Genomic DNA, 20,044 nt, shown 5'->3' on the forward strand with positions numbered 1-20,044 from the left:
GAGGACCATGCTTCTATCGGACATTCGTCGCGACTTGACCCACCGATTTGCCCCTCGAGATGTGTGGGACCATGCAGGGGGCCGTGCTCGCTATTTATCGATGCTGTTGACTCCGGTGGACGCTCCCGAGGTCGCGATGGACGTGGATCCCCGGACGGACGTGTTTTCAGCGGAGGCTGTCGCTGCGGTTTTTGGTCGAGAGGAGATCACGGTGAGTGTTCGACCCTTTGTATTCTTTATTTGCGAGGTGGTTAGGGATGTTTATTGTGTCTTTATATGCAGGAGGGTTCCTTGAGGAGCGCTCGGATGTCTGACTTTTTTGACGGTGCTCGGGCCCGGACGCCTACGAGCGAGCCTTCTTACTATGCGGGTGAGTCCTCAGGCACTGCCCGGCCAGAGCGGCCCCACTTAGGCGTACCTATCCCTGACTTTGGGAGGGATTTCTCGGTAGTTCATTATGACGAGACAGGGGAGGCCTATGCCGGCGTTGAGATAGCTCCTCCCGTTTTCACATCGAGGGTGCCGTTTGATCCCCCGGATGCCCTTCATACTTTGAGGGAGACATGCACTGATTACGTGGGGTTGTCTGGTTATCTCAGAGAGCAGCTCAGCCTGCGTTGTACCAGCCACCTGGTGAGTATTCTTATTTTATTTTAGTGTAGTGGAATGTATGCACATATGTATGTATGACTTCTGTTGTTGTCTGTTCTTCTTTTTTTTTATATATATATTATTTTTTTTACAGAGCGATCTCCATGCAAATGAGCAGAGGCGGAGCGAGTCACAGCGGGATGCCGATGCCAGGGTCGGCCAGGTCTATCGGGAGAGGAACGCTCATTGGTCGGGGATGATGCGAGTGGAGACCGAGGGGCGTCTTGCTGCCGAGGAGAGGACGCGAGTGGAGACCGCGGGGCGCCTTGCCGCCGAGGAGGGTCGTCGGGTTGCCGAGGAGGCCTTATCTGCGGAGTGGGCTTCTCGTCTGAGGGACTTTGAGGACTTCTGGGATGTTCTGTTGGTCCCTTGTTTAGTTGCAAGTATAGTTCCAAGGGGGGGTTAGGAACTATTTAAACTTTTTTGCAATTTAGGCAGACTTCTTTTTCTAAAGAAAAAGATTTGAACAGCGGCGCTGAGTAAACAATAAGATACTGGCTTAGTCAACAGGTGACTAGGTCAGTTTCTTAGCTTGAGTCAGGAAATAGCACTTAGAGTCTATTCTTGAGCTCAGACGTTCAACGCGCACAACTCAACTTGACCTCTTTACTTGGTCAGTTTTGATTATTTAAAGCAAGCAATATAAATAAGGAGTTAAGGTAAGAAATACTTCACTCAGCAGATTTATCCAGGTTCGGCTTCTTCTAAGCCTACGTCCTATCCCCGGAACACGTTCCGAGATTTCAAATACTCTACTGAGCTCTTTAAAGGTATAGCCTCAAACCTTTTACAATATCAGCAATTGAGTATGACAAGAGTACCTTCCTCTATACTTCTACTCAATCCTAATCTCTCGCTAAGTACTTAAAACCGAGTACTCAGCCTCTCCTTTCTATCTCTAGAAATGATAAGTGTTTTTGTCCTAATACAAAGATGTGCTAAGACACTTTAGACGATTTACAATCACTCTAGACTTTTACACAGATATTAGAAATGTAGTGTAAGAATTTGCTTTGCTTCTTGCTTGCAGAACTTGTAGAGATTTGGTCAGCGTAATGGCTTGATCAAGTTCTGTATCTTGTGAAGCTTGTGATGGCACTATTTATAGAGACGTTTGGGTCATCGGTCATTTCGAATTTCGAAATAACCGTTGGAGGGAAACGGCTATGTGTCGTTGTCATCCTGACTTGTACAGAGCTCTCGGCCAATCACAATCGTGTATCTTCTGTCCTCGGTCAGCTCAGCAGATGGTCTCTCCTTTTATGGTAAAGTCAACTGGACAGCATACTGTGTCGTCTGAACTTTGCCAAAAGAGGAAACACTTTGTCTGGAAGTTTTCCTTTGCCAGCTGCTGTCTTGTACGCTTTGTCGAGACTACTCAGCAGCTTCTTTGTGAAGTTGTTCCCGAAGGTCTTCTAGATCCTTCCGTTTGCTGAGTTGCGTTTTGTTCAAAACGGCAACGTCTTGACATACGCGGGCCGAGTGTACTGAGTTGTTTGACTTGGGCCTTGGCTTCCGTATTGGGCTTGGGCCTTCCAATCCTTATGACTTATAACATTTATACTCAACATTGAACAAACACATTAGTAGAATAAATCAAGGCATTTAAACTTAGTGTGTTTATAATATGTATTTTAATTTATACTTAAACAATTTTGTCAAATCAAAATTATGTGGAAAGGTGTTTCAACATGTTCCTCCTTATTAGGCTCATTATTTGCAGTTTCTTCATTAGTATTACCCCGATGTATAGTTTGTATATAGGGAGAGGGGTGGATAGGACGTAGGTTTTTTATGTGAAAGAGGTAGGAAATGTATAACTCATGATTCATAATACAATGCATTCAGTAGATTGTAATGATTCCAATCATCCTCTTCGAATATATTCATGCCTTTATTTATTTACAAACAATAGAAATACTTAGCCGCTTATACATTATTTTCATAATTGCTCAAGGTATAACTACTGTTACCAGGACCCGCCTTTTTTCGGTTTTCAGATCCCAACGATTTTCAGCTCTCCTTTTATTATCCTGGAATTTTCAAATGAGTGCCCTTTCGGGTTTTCACCCATTGGGATGTCCCTTATTGTTGCATAGGTCGCCCTTTGTGAGTTTTCAACCTATCGGGAATTTTCATTTCTTTTTTTTTCTTTTTTTTTTCTCTTTTTACGAAAAGTATTTCTTAAGCCTATCCAGATTGGTAGGTTCGGAGAACTCCATATCGTCCATAGTAGTAAGCTTAACCGCCTCTTTGCTTAGGATTTTCTTCACGAGGAATGGCCCTTCCCAGTTTGGCCTGAACTTGCCCCTAGGGTCGGTGTGCGTCACTCGGATCTGTTTCAGCACCATATCCCCTTCTTTGATAGGGCTGACCTTGACCTTTTTATTGAAGGCTCGGGCCATCCTTCTCTGATATAACTGCACATGGTAAAGAGCGTCCATCCTCTTCTCATCCACCAATGCCAACTGCTCACATCGCTTCTTCACCCATTCCGTCTCAGGAATCTCTGCTTCTACTGCGATTCTCAACGATCGCTTTTCAATCTCAATTGGGAGAACGGCTTCCGCACCATACACTAAGGAGAACGGCGATGCCCCGGTAGATGTTCTAATGGTGGCGCGATAGGCCCACAAAGCAAGTGGAAGCTGCTCATGCCAATTCCGATGTGACTCCACTGTCTTTACAAGGATCCTCTTAAGGTTCTTATTTGCCGCTTCTACTGCCCCGTTAGCTTGCGGGCGATATGGAGAAGACTTATGATGCTCAATACCATATTCTTGGAATAGACTTTTCACTTCTCCTTGAAACTGGACCCCATTATCCGTGATCATGTGATGAGGCACTCCGAACCTGGTGATCAAGTGCTTTTCAATGAACTTCCTCATCTGTTTAGACCCCAACTTGCTAAACGATTCTGCCTCTACCCACTTGGTGAAGTAATCAATGGCGACTGCAATGAATTTGTGTCTGTTTGACGCATTAGGCCTCACCTCCCCGATGATATCAATGCCCCAAGCCGCAAACGGCCAAATGGGCGCTAACACGTGCAATTCCATAGCTGGTAAGTGATTATAATCTCCGTGGATTTGACAATCATGGCATTTCTTCGCATACTCGTGACAATCTCTTTCCATGGTGAGCCAATAGAAGCCTTGCCTTATGATTTTCTTTGCCAATACTGCTCCTCCTATATGGGCTCCACAAATTCCCGAGTGTACTGACTCCATTGCCTCACGGGCTTCTCCCGCATCCAAGCACCTCAGTTGTAAACCATCGGTGTGCCTTTTGTAAAGCGAGTCGTTGTGGATGACGAACTGCTGAGCTAACCTTCTAATCACAGCCTGATCCCTAAGTTCTGATTCCGCCGGGTACGTTCCACTTTTCTTGAAGTTTACGATATCAAAATACCAAGGCTTTTCATCTGTCCCCAATAGCATTACATCTTCGTAGCATGGTTTGTGAGACCTCCTCAATACCAAAGGCCTTGAGGCAAGATTCTGGGGATTATCCCATACCGACACCAAAGTGGCCAAAGCATCTGCTGCATGATTCTGTGCTCGAGGAATGTGATAAAAATGACACTCGGTGAATCTCTGCGCCAGTCCCTCCAACTGGTCTAGGTATGGACGCAACCTTTCTTCCCTTACTTCCCAATTTCCATGTGCTTGTTCGATAATCAGTTTTGAGTCGCCCCAAATTTCAACATATGATGCTCCTAGCGCTGCTAATGACTCCAACCCATAGACGCACTCTTCATATTCGGCCATATTATTGGTGAGAGGGAAGGATAGCTTCTTTGCCATTGGGATCCTTTCTCCTTCTGGTGAGATAAGTAGCACTCCTACTCCGGCTCCATTTGAGTTAACCGCTCCATCGAAGAACATTTTCCATGGTATAACTTCTATTGCGTTTAAGTGCTCATTGGGGAAATCATAGTTTACCTCTTCCTGTTCCGCATTTAGAGGCTGATTGGCCAAAAATTCCGCTACGGCTCTCCCCTTAATAACCTTTTTCGTTACATATTCGATGTCAAATTCGGACAAGAGCAACAACCATCGGGCTAGCTTCCCTATTAGAGACGGAGTTCGGTACAGATACTTCACGGGATCCATCCGAGAAATAATGATCACCTTGTAGGATTGAAAATAGTGCCGTAGTTTCTTTGTTAGCCATACTACTGCCACACACGTCTTTTCGATCATGTTATACTTAAGCTCGTATTCCAGGAACTTCTTACTTAGATAATACACCGCGTGCTCCACACCGGTGTCCCCTTCTTGGGCCAGCATTGCCCTAATAGATCGCTCCTCGATTGCTACATAGAGGAGCAGCGGTTTTCCAAGTTTAGGTGGTCTTAAAACCGGTGGATTAGACAGGTAGTTCCGGACACTCTCCAATGCTTGCTGGCACTTATCATTCCAAACCGTGGGTTGATCTTTCCGTAACAGCTTAAAGATCGGCTCGCAGATCGCAGTGAGTCGTGCTATGAACCGACTGATATATTGAACCTGCCCCAGAAATCCTCTCACTTCTTTCTCATTCTTGGGTGCTGGCATTTCCTGTATGGCCTTTACCTTATCGGGATCCACCTCAATCCCTTGGTTACTGATCACATAGCCTAAGATCTTCCCCAATGAAACGCCAAAGAAGCACTTATTCGGGTTCAACCTTAGCTTGAATTCCGCAATTCGGGCCAAAAACTTCTCAAGTGCAGCGAAATGCCCCTCTCTCGTCTCCGACTTGACCATCATATCGTCCACATAAACTTCCACATCTTTGTGTATCATATCATGGAATAGTGCCGTAGCCATCCGTTGATAAGTTTCCCCAACATTTTTCAAACCAAACGGCATTACCCTATAGCAGTACGTTCCCCACTCAGTTGTGAACGAGGTCTTTGCCTTGTGCTTTTCTGCCATCTGAACTTGCATGTAGCCCATGAAGCCGTCAATATTCGTGTGCAAGACGCTCGATGCAGCACTGTCGATTAATACGTCGATGTGAGGCAATGCGAATTCATCTTTGGGGCACGCCTTGTTAAGATCTCTATAATCGACGCACATTCTCACTTTGTCGTCCTTCTTTGCGATGGGCACTACATTTGCGACCCAAGGGGATAGTTGATTACTTCGATGAACCCCGCTTCTAACTGTTTCTTCACTTCCTCTCTGATCTTATCTGCCCATTCCGGCCTCATGTGTCGGAGTTTCTGTTTCACGGGCTTAGCATCGGGGTATGTTGGGATACGGTGAGTTACGATTGATTGATCGATTCCTGGCATGTCTTCGTATGTCCAAGCAAACACTATTTCGTATTTTTTAATTATTCTCTCAAATTCTTTCCTCTCTTCAGTAGTTAATTCTTGAGCAATTTGTATAAGTTTAGGATTTTCATCCGTGCCAAGATTGAAAGTTGACATTTCTATTGTATTGATTTCAAATGTAGGCATGTTATATGAATGAAAATGCATGGAATGATCAGAATCAACATCAAGCAAGTAAGCAAAATCAGAAATCATTTCATTGATAGTGTTGGCGAGTACATCATCGGATTCAAATAAAGCGGTAATACAATTTTCATCATCGGGGTTCTCGGGTTTCTCATAAGTCTTAGAGGTACTGGGCTCATCCACCGCTCCCACAGTTGCTTCAATAGTGATGACATGCTCCTCGGCATTCAGATCTAACATCACGATCTCCTCGACGAAGCAGCTTGCCTCTCCTTTGCCCCAGCTGGTGACATCATTGAAAATCTCAAAGCCTGGCAAAATCTTTCCTTCGACGCTAGTCCATGACTCGGGAGTTCCAGAATAAACTTTCCCGTGCCCCTCATTCACAAAATACTTTTTTAGGCCCACCTGTCCTTCACCACCTGTGTTGGACGGACCTCCCAGCTCATATCCCAAACCCCTCCGGGTTTTCTGACTCTTGAAGTCCGGAGATTCTGGCAACCATTGATGGTGTGCTCCCAAGCCCATACCGGGGATGAAACCTCCTTTCATCATCTTCACCACATCGGTGGTCATGCTAGACTCGTAGATCCCAGAAACTTGGAATCTAGAGAAAAGCTGAGGCTCAATTCCCAGTGCCGCCACTGAACTCAATTTCTCAGCTCTGATCGTCACTATCTCCTCCCCGAAGGGGAATTTGATCATTTGGTGGAGCGTGGAGGGCACACCTCCTAGCTTATGGAACCATGGGCGTCCCAACAACACAGCAAAGGTCACTGGTATATCCAACACAGTGAACTCAGTTTCTTCCTCATGCGGCCCTACCTTCAGCTTGGCCTTAAAGACTCCTTCAATGTGCCTGCGGCTATCATCGTAGGCTCTGATCACGGTTTCCGAGGCAGTCAAGTCTCCTCTTTCCACTCCCAACTTGGACAAAAGTTTCAGCAGGCAAACATTAATGGCCGATCCATCATCAACCATCACACAGCTAGTCTTCTTCCCGTTAATTTCAGCTCGGATGTATAAAGGCTTGTTGTGAGCCTTACCCTCCTCCGGGAGATCTTCGTCGGTAAAAGTGATTTCAGTCTTCTTCCGGGCCATAATCGCCCCTACTAACGCTGCCGGCTCAGTGTCGGTAGAAATGACCAAATTTTGCAGCTCCTTCATCAGATTCTCACGTGGTACTTGGAATGACATAGGACTTCCCACACCGTAGACTTAGCTTGTGTTTTCTTCAACTGCTCGAGGACCTGGTCATCTAGCTTGGGAGCCGATCCTTCCCCTATTTCTGTCTCAACCATGGGCGCCTTCCCTTCGGCCACTCGACCTGATCGTGTCATAATGGCAATTTTCGGCTCATCATCAGATTCATCCCAAATATTGATAGGAATTCTCCGATCAGCATCCTCCTCGTCCGAGGAACTTTCCCAAATGTCCACAACCATTAGGTCCATCATGTGAGGGACATTTGGATTTAAATACAAGGGATCTGCCGATCCATACATAGCCCAGCCTATCAATTCATCATAGTTCTGGAGAAACACCATGTTCATTCTTCTTGCCGCTAACGGAATAGCGCCTCTCTGTATGCACATGAGCTGCACCTTATCGCTCATCGTTTCATGACATAACTCGTAGCGGTACCTCCACCTCCTAACATAATCCATGAATGGTTCCTCGGGGAATTGCCTGATCCTATCCAGATCTTCCAGGGATCCCGTCCATGGAACGTACATCTCATATCTCGACACAAAAGCATCCCTAAGAGGTATCCAATGACCCATTTCTTCCTCTGATAGGCCTTGGTGCCACAACAAGGCTTCTCCCATGAGAGTTTCCGGGAAATGTTCATGTAATTCACATTGAGGGAACCCAGCATCATACATATGGTTGCGGAATAACTTCGCATGCTTAATAGGATCCTGATATCCACCATACCTAGGCATTGCTAACACCGCTTCAGGTGTTTCATAAGAGGGTGAGTCCGGGGTTTGTTCCGCAAGCATCCATACTGTATACTCTTTGATAAACCTCTTCGTCATTGCCGCCCAATCGCTCTTGACATGCATCGGGAGCGACATATACCACATCAACGGCTCACCCATCAGCGAATTACAAAACAAACTCGTGATCTCTTCTTCTTTAAAACCCAACGGTCCCATGGCTGACAAGTAGAAGTGAAGGTGCTCCATTAGATCTTTGTTGCCGTTGTATTTACTGACAGCTGGCAACGGACGCTTAATAGGTCCAATTTGGAGCGCAAAACACTCCGCAGTCTTATCTTTAGCTTTCTTGTACTTCTCTAGGAATAAATCGGACAACTGTTCCCAATCATGCTTGCAGGAGTCAGGCAACGAGTGGAACCATCCCAAAGGCTCGCCAACTAACGAATGGTGGAACCACTGAGCAATCTCGTCCACCCCAAAGGATTCAACAAACATATCATGCATATACTCACGCAAGTGCACATCAAGATTCTCTCCTCCACTGAATAGACTCAATTCTGGCAATAGTTCGAGACGACCCTTCCCCGGTCTCTTCAGCACTATCTTCATCATACGGTGCTCCACCGTCTAACCCTTCATCCATCGGTTCACCCTCCTGCTCCTTGCCAATGAAGGACACGTATAAACCATTTCCAACATTACTCTTCTCATCGGAGTCCAACAACTCCTCTTCATTTTCCTCGAAGGATTCCATGACTAATCTCGCTCCGAGCCCAGACCCGATCACGCTTACCCTATGGTTAGGCAATGGATTACGCCTAGTGGAAGGGTTCGCTGACGAAGGATCAACTATCTTCTTTTCCTCAATCAAATCCTGAATCTTATGTTTCAGTCTCTCGCAGTTCTCAATAGTGTGCCCATAATTACTGTGGAACTCGCAGTATCCCCTAGCTTGTATCTGCGGAGCAGGCGGTGCCTTGTTATAAGGAGTGAGGGCTTTCAACAACCCCTTTTTCTGCAATCGTTCGAAAACTTTTACGTAGGTCTGATCAAACTTGGCGAACTGCCTCTTCTCGATAGCATTAAGATCAAGCACTTTCACTGCGGCCGATTCTGTACTCGCGCTTGGCCCTCCGGCACTATATCCAGACTTTGTCCACTTGGTATAGGCTTTCTTCGGCTCTCCGTCCCCCTCGACTGTCAAGGCGCAGCTATACATCTGATTAAAATCGGTAAAAGGCATATACCGCAGCTCATTCTTAATATACGGCAATGTGTTGCCAATTACCATTCGGATCTGATCCTGCTCAAGCGGCTTTTGCTTCATAACTGCAGCCTTGGCCCTCCATCTCCTCACAAAATCTGAAAAAGATTCCCCAGTCTGTTGCTTAGTGCTCTCTAGCTCCTTCAGAGTAACCTCAAGCATGGTGTTGAAGCTATACTGAGCGATGAATGACTTCGCTAACTCCTTCCAATCTCTCTTCGTAACCATCGGCAACGCATGGAACCATACGAGGGCAGCCCCCTCCAGATATGTATTAAACAGCCCCAGGACTTGATCCTCAGTTAGGATCGTGTGCTTCATTACTGCAATATACTGATTCATGTGAGCCGTGGGATCCCCGGTTCCATCGAACTTCTTCATGTCCGGGAGCCGGAATTTCAAGGGCAAAGCCGTTGCCGACAAGCAGTTCTTTAAATTATAAAAGTCTTGACTCCTGGAACTTCCCCCACGCAGATCCTGCACTTTCTGAGTGATGTACTGCTTCCACTCCTCTTTCTTAGCCTTCTCTTTCTCAAGCTGTTTCTGGATATAATCCTGATAGTCATCCTCGTTCTCGAAGCCGGGACCGGTGTTCACTTCATTCTCAGCGCGTTTGCTACCACTCTTGTTGTCCTTCAACGCTAGCTCAGCGAGCTGGGCCAAAATTACGGCCAACTGATCATTAATGTTGTTCACAGAATTTTCTAATTCGGCCACTTTTTCGTCGGTCGCAGACATACTGGCAGAAGACTGAGTATACTCGGACGAAGGTGATTCAGAAGCCACAACTGCCGATTCGGAACTGTCAATCTGTAGCTGATCAAACTGCCTGACTAGCCGGTTACTCTCGCGAAACCACAACCGCTTAATGATGAAGTCTGCGCGAACGGTATCCATTAGTATGTATGCATGATTTTATATGCATGATTCGTGGTGTGTGCGTTTATTTATTTACAGATATATAAGATAAGAAGAACAAACGCCAGTCTAATTACACGTATCACAACATCTCTCTTCCACCCTTATTCCTCCACGCACTCGATGGTCCAAGTCTCTTTCCTAGGATTTTGGTTTGGGGCTCACATTGCGATCCAGGGGACGCGTGATGCCGACGATTATTGCGGAAAAATAAATCATCTATCAGACAATACAGTTCGTTTTGACGTATCCACATCCAGTGACTAAGATATCGACCAAATGGATTGTCCTTTCAAATAACTCGTCTTTTATTATTTCGCGAGATGCATTAGTTCGGGTTTTGATTCCCCTTTGAGCGTATCTCGGATTTAGACGCGGTACGGGTTATTCTTCTGGTTCAATCGTTCGTTATTGACAATGACTCGTTTCCTTTTATTCGCGTGGGTTCGTGTCTCGATTTCTGGTTCAATCCCTTAGGGCCGGCCAGAGCGGACAATATCTACATGGTATTGGACCAGGGTGTTACAATTGGTATCAGAGCCAGGTTCTCCATGTACGATGTGTGGTTCGGGGACGAACCAGGCGGAAGCTGGTGGGCCTGTAACGACCCAGTCCGGAGTGGGTGGCGTCGGGGTAAGAAGGCCTGAGCAAGGAGCGGCCCTAAGGGATGGCGATGGGGGTAGGAATGAACTGAATCCCACATCGGAAATGGAGAGGGAGTGATTGGGGCTTATTAGTAAGATGAGAATCCAATACATGCAGACGCGTTTTAAAGCCGTGAGGCCCAATGTGTTGGAATTGGGCCAGAGCGGACAATATCTACATGGTATTGGACCAGGGTGTTACAATTGGTATCAGAGCCGACTCTCCATGTACGATGTGTGGTTCGGGGACGAACCAGGCAGAAGCTGGTGGGCCTGTAACGACCCGGTCCGGAGTGGGTGGAGCCGGGGTAGAAGGCCTGAGCAAGGAGCGGCGCTAAGGGATGGCGATGGGGGCAGGAATGAACCGAATCCCACATCGGAAATGGAGAGGGAGTGATTGGGGCTTATTAGTAAGATGTGAATCCAATACATGCAGACGCGTTTTAAAGCCGTGAGGCCCAATGTGTTGGAATTGGACCAGAGCGGACAATATCTACATGGTATTGGACCAGGGTGTTACAATTGTTATCAGAGCCGACTCTCCACGTACGATGTGTGGTTCGAGGACGAACCAGGCGGAAGCTGGTGGGCCTGTAACGACCCAGTCCGGAGTGGGTGGCGCCGGAGTAAGAAGGTCTGAGCAAGGAGCGGCCCTAAGGGATGGTGATGGGGGCAGGAATGAACTGAATCCCACATCGGAAATGGAGAGGGAGTGATTGAGGCTTATTAGTAAGATGAGAATCCAATACATGCAGACGTGTTTTAAAGCCGTGAGGCCCAATGTGTTGGAATTGGGCCAGAGCGGACAATATCTACATGGTATTGGACCAGGGTGTTACAGAACTACATTCGAATCGGATCACGGTTCGTATTGGGATATTAAAACGAGGTTTTTTATTTCAAAATAAAAACGAACATTTATTTAATACGAGACAAAAATAAATAAATACGGGAAATTAAATAAGACGTGATAAATAAATAAACAAAAATAAAGACTAAAAATAAAAATAATTAAAATAAATAACACGAGTCTAGTCCTCGGATAATACCTCAAGTTCGGTATTAACAGTTGAAGTCGGTTGATTCCACGAGTTGCCTTTTTGTGTTTTTTTTGGTTTTTTTAGTAAAAATTTAACTTTTAGGAAATTTGGACTTTTTGAGAAAAAAAATATTTTCCTCAAAAAAATTCGCTTTCTCTCTCTAAAAATGTCTAGAGTGAGAAAGCTCTCCCAAATCCTCCTCCCCATAAATGCATGGGGATCCGTGCCTTATATAGGCATAGATCCCCGGAAACTTTGGGCGACGCCCGATTAAAATTGGGCGTCGTCCGAAGTAGGTTGGGCGATCGCCCAACACTAGTTGGGCGAACGCCCAACTTGGTTGGGCGGACGCCCAACTCTTGTTGGGCGCACGCCCAACTTCTGTTGGGCGCGCGCCCAACGGTCGTCGGGCGCGTGCGCCCAGCGGACGTCGGGCGTGTGCCCTGCGCTGTCGGGCGCGCGCGCCCAGCGGACGTCGGGCGTGCACCCCGCGCTGTCGGACGCGCGTCCAACTGTCGTCTGGCGCGCACCGATTATCGCTAGGCGCTCGCACCACGTCGCCGAGCACTCGCGAGCCGTCCATTCGACGACCGCAACTCCTACTGACCTCACGTCTTTTTATTATATATTTTTTGCTTTAAAACTTCCGGAATCAACCACTTCAACCGTCTTGTTACAGGTTTTCGTCACAGGTCCTCCGACTCGGTGTCTACAACACCACATGGTTAGGATAATCATAAGTGGTTCTCATGTAACACTCTAAGTTTGAATCCTTAGACCAAATTCACTATGAGGCCTAGATGGTTTGCACTATACTTTGATTGATCGTCTAATAGGCCTATAATAAGGTGCCAAGTATGAGTTCAATTGGATGCACTGTACGTCATGCTTAGAAACCATGAGCGAAGATAGATATTGCTAACTTTTTTTATAGAGATTAGTTATTATCGACCACTTGATTAGTGAGACTGAGAAGCGTGTGACTACACCCGAATGAGACAATATGTAATTTCTCATTCAAACTTATCAGTTCATTAGAGATCAAAGAAATTGTCTAAGCAACAAATGAGGATGACTTAACCATTCCTGTTGTTGGACTTGATATCGCATATCAAGTGATTACTTAAAGGTCACTATTAGGTTCTCAAAGTTACACATGAGATTACTGTCTAACTTGGATTATCACAAAGGTCAGCTAATCCCTTGTATGATGGTAAGATGAACCGGATGTTCAGTCTGACCATCATCTCTAGATAGGCTATCAGGATCGCTTGCAAAAGAATTGGATGGAATAAAAGGTTTCTCGAAATGTCTTAGTATACATGTCTAACACGATTGCATGAATCTAAGAGCATTACATCAATGTTATTAGATTTCAGTTGAACAGAAGAATTCAATTGGATTGAAATCAAGTTTAGCCCGACCTTAGATCAATTAAATAAAAGAGAGTGACAAAATTGTCTGAATAATTTTTTTTTTATTTTAATTGGAAATATAAATCCAGATAAGTTATATATATATATATATATATATATGGATTCACTCTTAATGGTGATTACATTTTATCGCCATCCATGGTTACTTCAATATAAGCCATTACATTAAAATCCAATGGCCTACAATTTAATTAGATTATTTAATGTCAAGTTTGACTTTTTTTTTTTTTTTTTTTTTTATTTACTTTGCAGTTTTTAAAATCCAATTAATGATATGCGGAAATAAATTCCATGCTTCCCAATGCATGACTTTTGGCTTTTGGTAATAATTGCAATTTTGATTGTATTAAAAAAAAAATCATGTAATATCCAATATTTTTTATTTTGCATATACTAATAGATATCATTTTCATATTTTTTTTCTAGCTCTTAAGTTTGTCGAAAATTGTGTTATATATTAGTCAATCAATAGTACATTTTCATAAGAAATTAGTTACAATTAATGTATATATGTTTATTGGACGCTATATGTCATTTACATGTATTATTTTAGGTAGATTAAATTAAATGAATTTCTTCAAAAAAAAAAATATAAATAAATAAAATATTTTTTATAATGTATAAAAAAATAAGAATAAAAGTTGGGAGTAATTTTTTTTTTTCTAAGAGTCGTACCTTCCAAGTAAGGGTTTAGGGTCTTGTTCTTTGAGACTTTGCTTCCTACGCCGGCTAGGGTTGGCTACCAGCACCGCTGTTATGGCTGACGGACTAGATTAGTTGCGGATTATAGACGATGGATTCGAATTTCCTAAGGAGGGAATACATCAGGGATCTGATAACTATGACTTATGTGTGGTAGGATCGCTCGTCACCGACAAAGCCTTTCATTTTAATATATTCAAAAGTCGAATGGTTAGCTTAAGGAGACCAGGGAGGGGCTTAACAATTACGGACCTGGGAGGTAAGTTAATCCTATTCCGATTTTATCACAAACACGACCTCCATTGGGTGGTGGAGGGATGTCCATGGACGTTTGATAGCAACTTACTTGCTCTGCAAGAAATCGGCCCAAGAGTGGATCCTTGTAGTGTTCCATTGCATTTGGTGAATTTTTGGGTTCACGTGTATGGATTGACGACTAACTTCTTTTCGGAGGCAATAGGGCAAGTTCTGGGAAATCACATTGGTTCCTTTGCGGCCTCTCATTGGAGCCTCCCATGCGGGAGGAGAAGGAGAATCAGTCTGGATACTATAGCGATACAGGGAGAACCAAGCGGGATGAAGCTCATCTGCCTTATTGTTCTGAGAATTGGACCATGCGAATCCAAGACCCATGATCGAGCTAAGTCGAGCTTTGGCCTACTCATGCTCGGCTCGACAGAATATGTACAAGCTCAAGCTCGAGCTCATTTTGAGTTGAACATCCTATTCGAGTTTGATCATTAAGAAAGTTATCTAGCCGTGAGCTGTTCACGGGCATCTTGTTTATTTATTCACGAGTTTTGCTCGCAAGCACCTCGTTAATTATGTCCATGGACTTTGCTCCTGAATAATTCATTAATTATGTTCACAAGCTACATAGTACAAAACTAAAGTTTCATACAAAACTACGTAAGTTATATTTTCTCTTTTATAAAAAATACTATTATTAAAAAATAGTCAAACCAAGCTTGTTCATGAGCCTATTCATGGACATTATAATCGAGTTTGTTCATCAACTTGTTCAAAAACCTATAACCGAGCATATTCATGAGCTTTCGATCCGAGTTTCATCATGCTCAAGGTCGGCTCGTTTACGAATCGAACCTCAAAAAATCGTACTCAAGCTCGACTTGTTTATAAATTGAACTGAACACGACCGAACTTTTATCGAACTGAACACCAAACCCCTCATCTAGTCCTTATAGTTTATTTAATATTAAATTAGGCTTAGAATATCAATTTCCCTCTGAACTTGTTCAAAAAGCTTTATTAGTCCCGAACTTTCAAAGTGTACTGATAGCCGCTCAACTTGCTTAAAATGTAATCAATTAATCACTTGATTGCAAAGAAGTAAGCTACATGCGAAAGATGTGTTTCACGCGCCTTCACATGATAGATTAAAACATATTAAAAATGAAGTTTTTATTTCCTCAACTGTAAAACTTATCATCTCTTATATTAGAACCTCATATCACGATCTTAGTCATTTTACTTTTTCAAGGCACGAGCAACACAGATTTCGGGAGCTTAGCTTCTTTTTTGCAACCGAATGATTAATTGATTATATTTTAAATAAATTGATAGAGCTAATGAGACATTTAAGCAAGTTGGTGAAGCTATCAGAACGTTTTAAAAGTTCATGAAACTAAAATTAGACAAGTTCAAAAAGAAAATGTTGTATAAGCCATTAAATTATCTATATATGAATTGTATTAAAATTGAAAACAAAGCAATTTTTACCATAAAGAAAACAAGTTATTTTTCAAACAAAATTGAAAACAATTAAAGTGCAATGAATACTTTAATTAGTAAAGGCAAATAAAAAGTAATTGTATTAATTGTATTAAAACTTAGAATAACTAAGCTTACTTTTCCAAGGTATTGAATTGAAAAAACAATGCCTAAATTTTAATCAAGACCAGCACCTGATCAATCCACCGCCATTAGAGAGCAGCCACTGCTCAAAGCCTTCCGTGATTAAGTTTTAGAGTAATTAATTTTTAGTGTTGGAAATTATATACAATCCCAATGTTGTATTTATAGTAATATGCTTTGTAATTGGATATTACAATCTACTCTAATAAATTACACATTTCTCAAGAGTATCCATGGATGGGTAATACCCATTGAGAAATAACCCATATATATATATATATATTATGGAAGAGATATATATTTAATTTTTATTAAAAATGGAGAGGGGATAAGAGGCGTCAACCTCAAGACCCGAGCTCAAATATTATTAAATCAAAATGAAAGAATACAAAGAATAAAATCAATTTAACAAAAAAGATTATCACAGACTGCCCTAGCACAAGGAGTCGGATAAGTGTCCCACCAACAGGCAGTGTCACTAAGTCGGTCCATATTTGCAAGTAAATCCGCCACCATGTTCCCTTCACGAAAGATGTGGAAAACGACAAAGGACATTGAATCCATGATTGAGAGACACTGCTGCCATTTTGTGTGCTGCTGTCAAGGAATAATGCCAGTTCGTGACTTCAAAAGGGAGACCATATATGTGGAATCACTCTCCAATTAGAGGGACGACCAACCATGATTATGGGCCACAATAATGGCGTGAAAAGCAGCTTCTAGTTCCGCAAGGTGTGCGTTCAAGCTGCTGGAAGGGAAAGCAAATGAGCCGTGTGCAAGGCCATTCGAGTCCCTGAAAATACCTCCACACCCAGCCGAATTATCAGTTATAGAGGCATCCATATTGACTTTCATCCAAAGACCATGGGGCTTTTGCCAACCGACAGGAATAATTCTGGGAGCGCATCGAAGCCGGGGAGCAAGTCTGAGAGTGTATAAAATTCCTAATTCGATGGAAGAATTCCAAACGAAACCTTTATGGAGTAAGTCGCTGCGTCTAATCTGGGTCCAAAGAATACGTAAGGATCTATGAATGCACAGAGAAATATCCTCAAAAATACAACAATTCCTGGCAAGCCAAATTATCCAAATTCCGTGAATCACAACATTAACCCAAAGAACTCGAATTTGAGAACTGAATCTTTATTTCACGGCTCGTTAAAGGAAAACTTCCAAATTAGAGCCTAGACCAAGGCTTCTACCAAAAAGAGAGCTAATAGCGATCCCAATTTGGCGAGAGAAAGTGCACTAGAGGAATAGATGCTGCAATGATTCACTAGCATTAAGGCACAAGGAACAACGAGATACAATTGGGATGCCACGAATGCGAAGAGATTCCTGAGTCAGGAGATAGCCATAAAAAACATGCCAGCAAAGCATAGAACGAGAAGGAGGAGTGTATTGATTCCAAATAAAACGGAAAATGCTCGGTCGAATAGGTTCGTGCTTAAGCCACTGATAAAATAAACGAACAGTGAAAGTTCCCGCAGCCGGAGGTTTCCAAATGCAAAGATCTTCGTCCTTGCCACTACGGGAGACCGGAGTAATCACATCAACGATAGGTTGTTGTAGGGGAGGCAAACTCGTCTAGCAATTATTAATCAAAAAATCATCTACCGTTTGGGTGAGTCGTTTTGGAGAAACTTGCGCTTGGACGAAGACAAGCGGTTGTAGCCATTCAACATTCCAGAAATTAAGCCTAGAAATCACAACAATCCTCCAGAAGCAATGTAATCGAATCAAACCATAAGCCGCTTTAATAGAGGACCAAATTGAAGAATTTGACATTGAGAGAGGAAGCCCATTTAAACCAATGAACCGCGTTCGGAGGAGATGAAAACAAAAAGAATCTCTACACAAAACCCCCTAGGCAAGTTTCCCCAACAAAGCAAGGTTAAAAACCCCCAAATCCTTGATCCCAAGCCCTCCTTCAAGAATCGGCTTAATACAAGTCTTCCATGGAACAGTAATGAGTTTTCTATCATAAACAGACCCATTCCAAATAAAATTCCACATATATGTCAGTTCAAACGTTTTATTAAATTCATCGGCCATTTATAGATGAGAAAAGAGTGAATAAGCGAGCCAGTGATGACAGACTGGACCAAAGTAAGACGACCAACCATAGACAAGGTATTACCCTTCTATTTGGAGAAAGAAGCATAAATTTTGTCTGCAATACCACATAGGTGAGCAGCCTTAGGAGCACCACCAAAGATTGGAACACCGAGATAAATGAAAGGTAGTGATCCAGATTTCATTCTAGTGACAGAAGCAAGCTGCAAATGGCCACGCGGAGTGATAGCCTGAGCAAAGAAAAGCTCCGATTTTTGCCAATTGACAAGCTGACCAGAAAGTCTACCACAGTGCTTAAAGATGGTGTTAATAAGATGAGCATTCCGCAGGGTTGCTTTACAAAATAACAAAACATCATCCACATATAATAAATGAGTAGGGAATGACTGATTTTTTATATAAGGCATCGGTTGCAGAAGGCCCTCAATAATCCTAGCAGTGATCGGTCTACTAAGATAATCTTCAGCTATTCCGAATAGGATTGGTGAAAGAGGGTCCCCATGCCGAACGCCTCGTGAACATGAGAAATAACCATGTGTACCGGAATTGGTCATGATGGAAATTCGAGCAGAAGATAATATGTTCAGAATCCAGTCCTGGAAAGGTAGTGCAAACCCAAAGGCTTCAAGGACCGCAAGCAAAAAGTTCCAATTCATGGTGTTAAAGGCTTTTAAAATATCAATTTTTAGACTCATGCAACTTCCAAAGCATTTCTTGTTCAATATATTGACACCTTCAGAGGCCAAAGAAATGCATTGATGAATACTCCTACCCCGAATGAAGCCAAATTGGTTATGAGAAACAATCTTATTGGCAATGTGAGCTAACCGATCAGCTAAATTTTTTGAAATTATCTTGAAACTGAAATTACTCATGACAATGGGCCTGAATTGTTCAATGCGGTTTGCACCATCAATCTTTGGTAAAAGAACCATGAGACTTGAATTGATGCCTGTGGAAAGATTCCCATGCTGAAAGAACCAACTCACCATATGGAAAATGTCAGGGCCCACAATATCCCAAAAATTTTGGAAGAAAATACCAGTGAAACCATGAAGACCCGAAAAGCTACTCAGATCTATGTCAAAAACAATTTTTTTAACTTCCACCATATCCGGATGTTTAAGCAAAAAGTCATTGTCCTCAACAGATACAAGAGCAGGAATGATATCATGGATAGCCGAAAGATCCTCCATAGTAGGGGGATTGGTAAAAAGAGCAGAATAATAATCAATAGTGTGATTAGCAATTTCCTCCTGATCCGTGGTTAGTTGCTCGTTTATTTGTAAAGCAGAAATGCCAGCATTATCCTTCCCACGCGTGGCAACACAGTGGAAAAAGCGATATTCCTATCACCAGCTTCCAACCATTGGACTTGGCTTTTCTCTCTTAAATAAATTTCCTTTTGAAGAAGATTCTCTTCAAGGTGAGCATGAGCTTCAAGCTCTAACTTGTGCAGATCCTCAGAAAATCCCTCAAAATTAATACGTTCCTGAATCTTTTCAAGGTTGTTTCTGTCGTTATCAATTTTAACATCAAGATGCCCGAATACCATTTTATTCCATTATCGAAGGATAGGCCGTAAGCCACGCAATTTGTGACATAGAAGCTACATTAGCGCTAAAGCTGGATGCGAGCCTTCCCAAAAATTTCTAATAACCTCACGGAGCCCGGGATGCGAGACCCACATAGTTTGAAATCTGAAGCGTGAAATCCTAGAAGTTCCTTTACTGAACTGGAAAAGAAGAGGGTGATGATCAGAATGATGCCTGACAAGTACTGTACTGCGGAAATCCCAAAACTCAGAAAAAGATTCCGAGATTAACACCATATCTAACCTGCTTTCAACCCTGGCCGATCCCATTCTGCCATTGCACCAGGTGAAAAAAGAACCAGACGAATTCACATCCGTGAAATCCCCATCATCCACAAATGTGCGAAAAGCTTGGCAAGGTCCTCTGGCAAGAGGCCTTCCAATTTTCTCATGAGCACCTAAAATGGAATTAAAATCACCAACTACTAACCACATACCCTGCAAAT

The sequence above is a fragment of the Euphorbia lathyris genome, chromosome 2 (genome assembly GCF_963576675.1).
Source record: "Euphorbia lathyris chromosome 2, ddEupLath1.1, whole genome shotgun sequence".
Classification (NCBI taxonomy): Eukaryota; Viridiplantae; Streptophyta; class Magnoliopsida; order Malpighiales; family Euphorbiaceae; genus Euphorbia; species Euphorbia lathyris.